A 9,120-nucleotide genomic window follows, 5' to 3' on the forward strand; every position below is an offset into this window, starting at 1 on the left:
CCTTATGTTTGCCGCCTCCAAGATGCAGACAGACTGGCCACTGCCCATCCCCCAACCAACAAAAGAGATCCTAGTGCCAACTAGAGCTAATCGTTACTCAATTCTATTTACCTTTTTATAATTTGAATGGAGAACACTGAGGTTATTTTTCTAGGCATTTTTTTTAGAATTCTATTGATTTAAATTTTGATGTGGAAAATTATGGGTTTTAAGCATCCCACCCCCATTTTTATCAATTTAAATGATCCCGGTTATGGGAATTTGTGTGTGTCGGGGGTCAGGCCATATGGGAAGGTCCGACAGTTATTTAATGGCAGTAGAGGTTGAGATTCAAAAAGTTAAAGCTTTATAGCTATGCTGGGAAGGATGGATTTTTATTGGTAAATGTTGAATTCATCACACACAGGCAAACTGCTGGCAAAATATTTCCATCGCTAATAATTGAAATTTTCTGCTTGAGAACATATTGGAGTTTGATTTAAGGCTATTTACTTCATATATTTTGACACGTGATGTCAATAATTTGTATTTGAATAGTTATAAAATGTGACCTTTTAAAATCAATGTCTGTTGTCTTTACAGAATTAGGGTCTGATTCCCCTCCCCTCAGTAATTTTCCACAACTGAAAATTTAAATGAATACAAATCAAAAACTTTTGCTTAGAAATAAACAGTACTGTGCATGGAAATTATTTTTAAAAAGAATTCTGCCAAGCTTATTTATAACCTTTAAAAACACAAACTGTCGACATCACATGTCAAATTGCACAAAGTAATTATCCTGAAAGCAGCCCCAGTGACACCCACACTGCCACAAGTTTTCTACACAATAAGATGGGACACTAGAAAGTTCTCCAGGAGCAATTTTCTTTCTTTGTCTAGCTGCATGTTTTGATTGTTATCGACGGAAACGTTTTCCCTCGGTTGGGGGGGCGGTTGCGGTGAAACTGATGTTTGCTGACAATTACCGCTAAAAATCTCACCGTCCCAAGCCTACCTAAAACGCGGAGTGAAAGGGCAACAAAATCGACCCCCAAAACCCCCGAACCACTATATAGGTATTACTGTGTTCTGTTAGGGAATGGACAGATCCTCAGAGCTGCATTCTCCTGCCCTGGTGAGATTCTAACAAATACATAAAGGATAAATGACATTCCCGTTGGGTGAATAGAAGAGATGTTCAGTGGTGAACAGGGGTGAGGTTCTGGCCCCTTTCCCCATAGCTGTGACCACAGCTGTTCTTTCTTGCACAAGGAGCCCTTGCCTTGCCCATCATGAGCCCCCACACCCGGCACCTCCTAGGAGATTCAGCCCAGGAGGGAGCCTTCCCCCCAGCATCCCCTCCCAGGAGACTCTGCCTCTCCCACCCTGCTCCTGCCCCTCCCTGTTGGTGAGCTCTGAGTCCAGCTCACGTCCTGGCACTGAGAGAAACTGCCGTGGTTCAACAGGCTGAGCAGGGCCAGCTGCACACCCGGCCACGTGTCCTGCATGGTAGATACAAATTCACTGCATGTGTGGCTGTCCACACTCACGTCTGGCAGAGGGACATCAAACCCCCAGACGTTAAATCTTTTCACTGGCAACAGGCAAGGCGGGACAAAAAGTGCCAGGCCAGTTAAAAATCATCCAGGTGGCAACGTTATGTGGGATGCTCCGAATCCATATCCTGATGCCCCTTGCTGAACTTGAAACCTCCCAACCAGAGCGTCCCTGGCAGGGCTGGGAGCCGGGACTCCTGGACTCTATCCCAGGAGCTGTGGAAGGGAGTGGGGTCTAGTGGGTTAGAGCAGGAGGTCCGCTCTCGGCTGGTGTCTGACCCATGCTCGGCACAAAGGGGGCTCGCTCTTGGCCAGGGTCTGTGCAGCGCCCGGCACAATGGGGGCCCTGGTCTCAGTTGGGGCCTTGAGGTGCTACTGGGTTACTTCCAATGAAACCAAGCTCTCAGAGTCATTCGCCTGCCTGGTCTGAAGTCTCAGGTCCCTTCAAACTGTCTCTCAATACTGTGGGTGTGTGTTTGTGGGAGTGACAGGGGCTGTGCTGTCCTACCTTCCACACCACACAAGGAAATGAAATCACTTTTAAATCTGATTTAAAAGGGAAAAAAATAAATGTCTCTGTTCTGCAGGTTTAGCCTGAGGAACTCCCTGCCACATGTAGTAATGAGGCTGGGACCAAATACGTTCCTGTATTCACACCCTACGTACTATTATACTAATCTTTGTACAAAGTATGCCTTGTGAGGTATAATTCGAAAACTCACAAGTTGTTGATCAGTATTGTCCTGATAAGCTATGTGTCTCAACATTGTCTGTAAAGTTTTATAAGGTTTCCCTGTATGATGATACTGACCTGTGTTCCCAACCCCACAGCCTTGCTCATGCAGAAGTTGGCAACCAAATGAGGTCTCAAGAAAGGAATGTCCTTGCCTGAGTTTGTCTTTAGGCCGTAAACGGTCATCAAGAAAGAAGGAAAACAAAGGAAGCTCAATCGTGTGAAGAAAAGCCAGCTGTGAACGTCCTTCCACATAAACTCTGTGTGTCCTAGTGCCCAGCTGGAAATGTTTTTCAAGAGTGAGACTGAAACTATAAAAAGGAGGGACAACCCCTCCTTCCCTGCCCATGGCATTCACTGCACCTGAAGAGACAGGAAGTATTCACTGGATGCCGAGGAAGAGGGCCTGACATACACAGTTTGATCTGGAAGGAAGCTGAAAGCAGGTGATGAGAAACTTTGCTTGAATAAGATATAGTCTAAATTAGGGACTAGTAAATGTTTCATCTTTGTAACCATTTCTGACTTTTATTCCTCATGAGTTGGATTCACTTCAAATCTCTCTCTTTGTAGTTAATAAACTTGTTTTATTCTTTTATCTAGTCTAGTGTGTTTGAATGGAAGTGTCTGGTTAACTCTGATTTGGGGTGGTAAATTGTGTGCACAGAAATAATCTTACAGGAATAATGGACTTAATATGATTTGTAGTGTCCAGGAGAGAGCTGGGCAGTACAGGACATAGATTTCTGGGAGAAAATCTAAGACTGGGTGTGTGCTGGGGTCACCCTGCTGTATAACCCGGCTGGTGAGAGCCAGAGTGTAACTCAGGTGTGGTTAGCAGGCTGCAGTTACACACACACACTCAGGCTGTGAGTTGCATGCTCTTAAGCTATTTGTGAGTCGCCCAAGTGGGAGTTATTTCAGTGAGACTTTGTAAGACACTCAAGGCTGCAGGGCCAGGAGGTGACAGAGCTGCTCATTAGCCTGGATTGTACCCTGGCATGCCAGAGATGTGTAAACAGGACTCTCACGTGGGAGTAAAGGGGTTATATTCTCTCGGTGTTTGGCACTGGAGCGACCGCTGTTGGAAAGCTGTGTCCGCTAAGCAGTGTGACATAATGTCTGTGCCACTCAGGAAAGACAAGAAGTCCAGGCACTTTAGTGCTATAAGGCCAATGTCATCACTTCCATGACATAATTAATCTAAGCAGTCCATGGCGTAGGCTCACCCACAGTCATTCCTCAAGCCTACTATGGGCTTTCAGATCCTAGAGAAATGTGTTTCCCAGATAGTCTCATTAAAGTTCCTAAATTACCATCTACCATCTTGGTAGAGGGCTGGTGGGTTCATCTTGTGTCTCCTTAATGATAAAATATCAAGACATTTTTCTCAAAGCAGCTCTTGTTTTTTTAAATAGCAAGTCGTTTCTAGAGAAAGCCGCTCTAAGTGTAACAAAGGCAGAGAGTCACATGTAGCAAACAGGACTACGGGACACAATGGGTGACAGGTGCCCTAAAATTCTAATCCGGTCCAGAGCTTCAGCACACTAACAAGATCCCCTCTTGGCTAACAAGGTACTGCTGCCCCCAAAGCCTCCACCTGCATGGCTGAGACCCTCCTTCCATGAGATCTCCCCCGTACTTCTGGGAGTGCCCCAGCCGGGAGCGCCGAGCCGTTAGTCCCCGCTGGGCTGGGAAGGGACAGGACTTCCTCTTCACCTGCATGGCTGCTCGGGGCAGGGAGGGAGATCACACCCATCTCTGGGTAGGGTTACCATATTTCAGCAAGCAAAAAAGAGGACGGGAGGAGCCCCGCCCTAGCCCCGCCCCTGCCCCTCCCACTTCCCGCCCCCCCAGAACCCCCAACCCTCCCCCCGTTCCTTGTCCCCTGACTGCCCCCTCCTGGGACCCCTGCCCCTAACTGCCCCCCAGGATTCCACTCCCTATCTAAGCCTCCCTGCCTCTTGTCCCCTGACTGCCCCAACCCTTATCCACACCCCCACCCCCAGACAGACCCCTGGGACTCCCACACCCCATCCAACCACTCCCCACCCCCTCCCCAGAACTCCCAACCCATCTAAACCCCTCTGCTCCCTGTCCCCTGACTGCTCCGATCCCTCTCCCCACTCCTGCCTCCTGACAGCTCCCCCCCAGAACTCCCAGCCCCCCACCCCCCCGCTCCTTGTCCCCTAACTGCCCCCTCCTAAGACCCCCCCCAACTGCCCCCCAGGACCCTACCCCCTACCTGTACCCTGACTGCCCAAAACTTTCTCCACTCCCCCCAAAAAGCCCCCCCCCGTTTCTTGACTGCCCCCTCCAGAACCTCCCTGCCCCTTCTCCTGCCCCCTGGCCCCCTTACCCTGCTGCTCAGAACAGGGTGTTGGGCTCTGTGCGAGCTGGCTCAGAATGCAGGGCGGATCCGGCTCCTCTACAGCTGCTCCGGAGTCCAGCCCGGGACTTTCCTGCAGCCCTCCCAGCTGCTCGCTCTGCTCTGCCGGGGGGGGAGAAATCCCGGACATTTTGAGTGATTTACAAATTCCCCCCGGATGCTATTTTTAGCACAAAAAGGAGGACATGTCTGGGTAAATCCGGACGAATGGTAACCCTATCTCTGGGTACCTTTTGGGTTGGGATTCCCATGGCTGCAACACTGTGAAATTTCAGATGTAAACATCTGAAAACCTGAAACTGACCAATTTAAAAACCCTCTGACCACAAAATTGATGAAAATGGACCGTGAATTTGGTAGGGCCTAGCAATAAGTGTCTTCCACCTCCCCGCTGGAGAAGTGTGTCTCAGGGGATGCTGCTTCTGAGAGACCTGCCTTTAAACGACAAGGCCTAGAGAACATAATACCCTGTCCCCAGGGAGGGGCTATATTCCACCACCCCACCCCTGGCCCACATCCCCCTGGTGGGGGAGCCTATGTTGGCTACATCTGATCGGATCTCTCCTAACTCTGCTGCACCATGGGGCGAAGGAGAGGGTCTGTGTAACTGAGCCCAGCAGGGTTCTTCCCCCCCGCAGCTCCAAGATAGCACAGGGAAGTCCCTGCAGTTGATTTTCCCTGGTGGTTGCAGCATGACAAGTTGTCCTTTATTGTTCCAACCTTGGGGCAGGGCGCCCTCTGCTGGGAGATTAGAGGAATGTAAATTTTCAAGGAGATAGTGGGCTACTGTTTCTGCTGATTCCCATTTTGCAGGCAATACAGGGACCCTATTTCAGAAGAGAAGGTTTATGGGGGACCCTCAGCAGCCATCCTGGCCAGATGGAGCTCTCCTGATACAAGAGGAGGGGAGGGTTGAGCTAGACAGTTCCAGTACTTGTCCCCTTTTATAGGGTTAAAAATGGACAAGTGGCTCCATATTGTGCTGTGAGCCATCCAGGCCACTGCCTCCTGTGTATTGGCATCTCACACACACAGACCCTGCAAGGTGTGCAGCCCATATCCCCCCGAAAAGGTCCCCAGGAACATTTCCCCATGTTGCTCCAGCAGAGAACGGGGCCAGGGGCTAAAATCAGGGAGTGTTCTCTGTACAGCGCCCTCCCAAAATCATTCACCAGGCTTTTGTTAAAAGCAAAGGCAAAGATTCCCAAAAAGGGCCAGAGACGGAGGAAGGGGGGATGGTTCAGGGGTAATGCCACATCTCCTGAACATCTGAAGGGACTGGGGGAGAGAGGAAGAGATATTATTACATGTTCTGAACATCTGGAGAGGGCTGAGGAATGATGTCACCTGCAGAACATCTGGAGCAGCTGGGGAGTGTTGCATGGGCTGAACATCTGGAACTCCTTAATGATCTGGTGAGCCCCAGAGAGTCCCCATGGGCTGTGGCAAGCTGAGGGTCCCTGCTCATCACACATATCGTCCGGACTTTTATCAGACCATGTGGGATGGCTCTGGGGTGGAACCTATGGCTTCAGCCAGAGGTCCAAGTAAGCCGGTACGGTATGGTACGGCATACCAGTAAGAGCCAGTACACAGCCGACTGTACCGGCAGGGGACAGCTTCCTCAGGCTGGCAATTTAAAGGGCCTGGGGCTCCCGGTAGTGGCCGAAGTCCCGGGCCCTTTAAATCACTGCCCGAGCCCCAGGACTCCCAGCCGCTGCCGCAGCTTCCGCTACCATGGGGCTCTGGCGGTGATTTAAAGGGCCCGGGGCTCCCAACCACCACTACCACAGCCAGAGCCCTGGGCCCTTTAAATCTCAATTTAAAGGGCCCAGGGATTTAAAGGGCCCACCTCTTCCGGTTGAGACCCCACTCAGGACTCCTGCGTCCTGGTAAGTCCTTTAAATTACTTTCACCCCTGGCTTCAGCTGTCCTGAACCTCCTGCTGCTGCTCTCAGCCTTCAGCCTGCTCTGGCCATGGATGTCCGGCCTGGGAGAGTTGGTAGGGGACTCCCCTGAAGGCCCTCTGCTTTCTCCAGCCTGATTTGGCTCCACGGCTCACCAGGGAACTCTCACCTCTCCCTCCTTCCAGACATCCCCTCCCTGAGGCTCCCAGCCCAGCCCATCTGCACTCTGCTCCAGAGCTCTGCATTCATGACTTCTACCTCCCTCTCTAGATTGTCACTTGCTTTGGGGCTCTCATTTATAGCTCCCAGGCCAGTCCTACTTTTCTCATTACACCAAAGGAGGATGCCCCTGCACTGGAACAGGATTTAAAGGGCGTGCTACCTTGCTGCACAGCCCATTTGAGATGGACTATTGGGGTGTGAGAGTTCCATGGCAGTTGGGCAGAATATTGGGGTCTGAAGATTCCGTGTCAGTTGGGTGAAATGTTGGGGTCTGGAGGTTCTGTGGCAGTTGGGGCGGGGGGAGGGATGTTGGGGTCTGGAGGTTCTGTGGCAGTCGGGTGGGGGGTGATGGGATTTGGAGGCTCTGTGGCAGTTGGGCATGTTGTGGTTTGGTGGCTCTGGGGCAGTTGGGTGGAGACTGGGGCCTGAGGTGGACAGGGGCTCACAGGTGTGAGGTAAATCCCTCAGTCACTAACCCTAGGGGGAGCTGAGGAGGCAGAAATGTCTCAGAGATTCATGGCCCCTGCTGTCACTGAGCCCACAATTGTGTGGGGACTGTGGTCAAGAGCACACGTGTCTGTTCCTATCTGGACTGAGACCCAACTCATTTCACACTAGGCCGAATGAACACAGCAAACGAGACTCACTCACTAAGGTCCTGGTCTGTATACCATTCCCTGCCCCCCTGAGCCAGCCAGTCCCCTGCCCTGGGGCCAGATCAGAGCCAGTGCCCCCTAGAGGGGAAGGCCCCATATCCCGTTCCCTGTCCCCCTAAGCCAGACACTTCCCTGCCCTGAGGCTGCTCAGAGTCCCTAGAGGAGAAAGGTCTGGGAATGGGACATGCAGCCTGAGAACAGAGGGGATAGTTCCTGTCTATATAAACCCAGAGAGGCTCTTTTTGGCTCATCTCTGGGTCCCTCAATCCTGGAGAGATATTGACAGATTCCAGGGAGCCTAGGGCAAAGCACCGAACATGATCAGAGGCTGCAGGGACCAGTTTACAAAGGGAGATTAAAGGAGCCAACTCAGCAAGGACTGAGAGGGGGATCTGCAAAAGAGGGTGGTGCTGGGATCCAAGGGTTTGAATCCCAGTCTGTGGCCCTTTGCCGCTCTTGCTTCAAGAACAAAGGAAATTCCCTGGTCATGAAGTTTCACATGACACTGGATCATAACTAATTTCTCTCCTTTTGCCTTTCCTTAAATCTGTGAGCCCTGGTTCTTTATTGCCCATCGGTAAAATTACACCACATCAGAACAATTCCCCAAAAGGATGTGGTAGACTTTCCCATCCACATTGGACTGGCTTCTCTCGAAGATACAGTGGTCAAGATTTTCAAAAGGGATTAAATGATTTGGTCCAGAAAGATTAATTCAAACTGGAACAGGTGTAGAGGAGGCAGCTAGGGTGATCAGAGGTATAGTAGGAAGACTGCCTGAGATATAAGCCCTTGTATTAGAGCTGCATCCATTGTCACAGGCATACGTATCTTAGTATCCTCGTAGCCTTAAAAGAACAATACTCTGATGTGGAAACTACAGAACCCGAACCACCAAAAAAGAAAATCAACCTTCTGCTGGTGGCATCTGACTCAGATAATGAAAATGAACATGCGTTAGTCTGCACTGCTTTGGATCATTATCAAGCAGAACCTGTCATCAGCATGGACGCATGTCCTCTGGAATGGTGGTTGAAGCATGAAGGGACATATGAATCTTTAGCGCACCTGGCACGTAAACATCTTGCAACAGTGGACCGAACAGTGCCTGTTCTCACTTTCAGGTGACACTGTAAACAAGAAGAGGGCAGCATTATCTCCTGCAAATGTAAACAAATTTGTTTGTCTGAGCGATTGGCTGAACAAGAAGTAGGACTGAGAGGACTTATAGGCTCTAAAGTTTTACATTGTTTTATTTTTGAGTGCGGGTTTTTTGTATATAATTCTACATTTTTCAGTTCAACTTTCATGATAAAGAGATTACACTACAGTACTCGTATTAAGTGAATTGAAAAATACTATTTCTTTTATTTTTACAGTGCAAATATTTATAATAAAAATAAATATAAAGTGAGCACTGTACACATTGTATGTTGTGTTGTAATTGAAATCAATATATTTGAAAATGTGGAAAACATCCACAGATATTTATATAACTAGTATTCTATTATTAACAGCATGATTTTTTTTTATTTGTGTGATTAATCACAATTAATTTTTGTAATCACTCGACAGCCCTATTTTTAAGCATTATTTGAGATTATCTATTTAAGTTTTCACAGTTGTACGGAAAATATTGGGGGATGTCAGACAATTATTTAATGACAAAATCCAC

This window comes from Malaclemys terrapin, chromosome 4 (assembly GCF_027887155.1).
Source record: "Malaclemys terrapin pileata isolate rMalTer1 chromosome 4, rMalTer1.hap1, whole genome shotgun sequence".
Taxonomy (NCBI): domain Eukaryota; kingdom Metazoa; phylum Chordata; order Testudines; family Emydidae; genus Malaclemys; species Malaclemys terrapin.